The sequence below is a fragment of the Buceros rhinoceros genome, unplaced genomic scaffold (genome assembly GCF_000710305.1).
Source record: "Buceros rhinoceros silvestris isolate BGI_N320 unplaced genomic scaffold, ASM71030v1 scaffold23909, whole genome shotgun sequence".
NCBI classification, from domain to species: domain Eukaryota; kingdom Metazoa; phylum Chordata; class Aves; order Bucerotiformes; family Bucerotidae; genus Buceros; species Buceros rhinoceros.
Window position 1 is genome coordinate 1 of NW_010432422.1, and position 3,405 is coordinate 3,405.

General features: G+C 43.7%; 1 long non-coding RNA gene across 1 annotated transcript; it reads left to right on the plus strand.

Annotated features, from left to right (window-relative positions):
- The first annotated feature begins 279 nt into the window (after positions 1-279).
- Positions 280-2,770, plus strand: LOC104500175. Its single transcript, XR_727838.1, has 2 exons — positions 280-592; positions 1,718-2,770. It is a non-coding gene; the product is annotated as an uncharacterized LOC104500175 (long non-coding RNA).
- Positions 2,771-3,405: the final 635 nt, after the last annotated feature.

Here is a 3,405-nt window from a genome sequence, read left to right on the forward strand (position 1 = left end):
TTCCTTTTCTGAGTGAGTTTCGCGCTGGAGTTGGGAGCGGGATTAAGAGTTGAGTAGCGAAGACACGTGGAGTTCCCTCGGAGCGGGCGAGTTGCGCGCTGTAGTAGATCTAGCCGCCGGCCACTCGCGCTGCACAATGGCGCCCTCTGAGCACTCATTTTCTTGCCCACGTGGGTCCCGTTCCGCCCTCCCGGTCCCGAAGTAGTCGCTGGAATCTGCTGCGCCGCCCGCGTTCAACTTCTCATGCGCCTTTTTTTGTTTCCCTTCCCGGTGTGTTTTAGCCCTAGAAGACGCCGTCGCAGCCGATCTAGGAGCAGGAGCCGTTCTAGATCCCGCAGTCGGTCCCGCTACAGTCGATCCAAATCCCGATCTCGCACACGCTCTCGGTCCCGCTCCACCTCGAAGTCCAGGTCTGCCAGGAGATCCAAGTCAAAGTCCTCATCTGTCTCCAGATCCCGGTCCAGGTCAAGATCCCGGTCCCGATCTAGAAGTCCTCCCCCTGCCTCAAAGAGGGAGTCCAACTCTAGATCCAGGTCTAAGAGTCCTCCCAAGTCTCCCGAAGAAGAAGGAGCTGTATCCTCCTAGGAACATGGTAATGTACCTCGGGATCAGCACACGGTGCATGTTACTTCATTGTAGTGCTTAGGTGGGGTGTTGGGTAGTTCTTAGAGTATTAATAGCCTGAACCAAGTGGATCCTAACGGGGCACACTGTTAGTTGTTTTGGTTTTGTGTTTGTTTTCGGTTTTGGTTTTTTTTTTCTTGGAGCGGTGCTTTTTGGTTATTGGTTTAGGGAAATTAATACTGAAGGGCTTTTTACAGAGAATTTTTTTTTTACAGAGAAAATGTTTTATTGCAAGATTAATGGCTTGGTTTTAATAAAATAATGTATGAGACACAACCTATGATGAAAATGACTATTTCTTACTGTATTTATCCAACATCTGCATTTTCCCCTTTAAAGCTGCGGTCTCCTGTTTGCTAAAAGAATATTGGCCAGTATTGCAGATTTTAACTGATTTGGCTGATCCTCCAGGGACCAGTTTCTGTGGGCGTGTGTTGGAGCAGGTTTGTCTTTAAATGTTAAAGATACACTATCCTTTTATAACGGAAGATCGGTTCAGTGGCCGTTGTACTGACTGGAGGTAATACCTGTTCTAGAAAAGTGGCAAATTCCTTGCAACGAGAAAACTATGGAAACTAGTTTTTCCTCAAGTCGACATCTTGGAAGAGGCGTCTAAGGATACACCGGGTGGGGAAAGGATAGTGTGTCTTTAACCCTTCAAACTGTTTGGTCCTGTTTTTAAAAGGAAAGGGCCTAAGCTAGCTCTGGAGTTAGATATTTGTAGCAAAATTAGTCACACTTTGTTTTGAATGCTAATTAGAGCTTAGTTAAGTCATTTTAAGTGTTAGTTTTATACCTTTATATAACTTAATATTCTGTTGTCAAACAGGCTGAATTGAAGTTAATGGTGGCTTGATCTACAGCCTGATGCTTATTATTCCTTGTAACTAAATACTTCGACAGAACCTTATGTTTGGCCTCTGAAGTAAAGCCACACACACGGGGGGGAGGTGGAACACTATGGCGATTCCTAAAATGTAATTAAATTAGGCAGAGGCCGTTGAAAGACAACTAGAAGTATACCCGAAGTCATCCGCAGAACCCGGAGAGCCGCGGTAGGAACCCGGCTGACCTTCTCTCTCTTCACACCTAGATGCATCAGATAAATGAGAACCCACATAAAGGACGCCTCTGGGGGGAAAGGATCGATTGAGTCGTCAGTCCCTTGGAGAGACCCCTGGCAGAGCAACCAGCCCTCGAAAAGGTTATTTTGTACCATTTTGTCTAACTTTTTACTTGTTTAAGTTGCGCCTCAAGTGGCAGATTTTACATTTTATGTGCCATTTTGTTGCTGTTATTCAAATTTCTTGTAATTTAGTGAAGTGAACGACTACCGATTTCATTATTGGCTTGGATATTTGAGGTAAAACTTCATTTCTGTTTATATAGTGCTGACTTTTAATTTCAAATAAAACTGATGGTAACTTGCTGCCTCCAGTTTCATACTGCAGAAACAGGCAGCCACTATCTGCCGAGTAGCTAACTGTCAAAAAAAGAAATCCTCAATTTTGTTTTCATTCCTTAAATAAAATTCTGCAAAACTTCAATTTGAAACTTAATGTAAATGTTTTTGGTTTTGCTTTTTTACTTTAAATTCAAAATAGTATCTTTAAATTCAAATTGGTAGAAATCTTTTCAGGTGACAGTTGATGTTTGAAAGGATTGTTTTATCCGACTCAATTCTAATCTCTTCTCTTATGTATTTTTGTGCACTAGGCGCAGTTGTGTAGCAGTTGAGTAATGCTGGTTAGCTGTTAAGGTGGCGTGTTGCAGTGCAGAGTGCTTGGCTGTTTCCTGTTGTCTCCTGATTGCTCCTGTGTAACGATGCCTTGTCGTGCAGAAACAAATGGCTGTCCAGTTAATTAAAATGCCTGACAACTGCACTCCCAGTCACCCGGGCCTTGCGTAAAATAACGGAGCATACAGTGAGCACATCTAGCTGATGATATACACACCTTATTTTTCCCAGAATGGTAAAACTTACCAACCTACATACACGAACTTACGTCCGCGAAATGTAATGCTAAAGAAATGGTTCGTTCCTTTGTAAGTACTGATTGGTGTACCTTTTGCTTAAGACATTCTGTACTATACCCACTGTCTCTGTAGTTAATATTAAACATTTTTCTGTGTTAACTTTTCTCAACTTAATGTCTGAGTCAGCTTATTTTTAGCTTGAAAAGATTTCTGCAATGATACTGTCCATGTTTAACCTCTGTATAGTAACAGGATGCGTTCTGCTGCTTAGGAATGTTACCCACCAGGGCTGCGTTCAAATTACTGTGGGCAAACTTGACTGCTCTCGTGACTAACCCGGGTATTGTGTGACAGTTCCCGCACACCAACCAGCCGGGTGGGCTGGAGGTTGTGACCAGATACCCACTGAGCAGGACTGACGCGTTGGCTCTGTGCGTGCCCTGACTCAGCAGGCTGCTGCTTCACGGCGGCTGATCTTACTGTGGTTTTATTCTTTTTCTTGATTTGGGTACCAGTTGAATTGTAACCTCACCCATCATCTGTCAAGGGTTACTGTAATGCCTTGTTTACTTTATGCATGTATGTTAAATGGGAATGGAAAGATCTGATATTTGCAAACTGGCTTGACTGAGGATTAAAAGTACTTTTCTATGGACTGAGGAGTTTGTATGTTTGAGGGCTGCAGGGCTAGCGGCAGCCTGCAGGTTCACTGGAAAACAAGGGGGCTTTTGTGTATGAACCTTGGGGAAAGAGCTGCTGTCCGGGGAAGCAGCTTAGGGGAGTATTTTCTATCTTGAAAGAGTG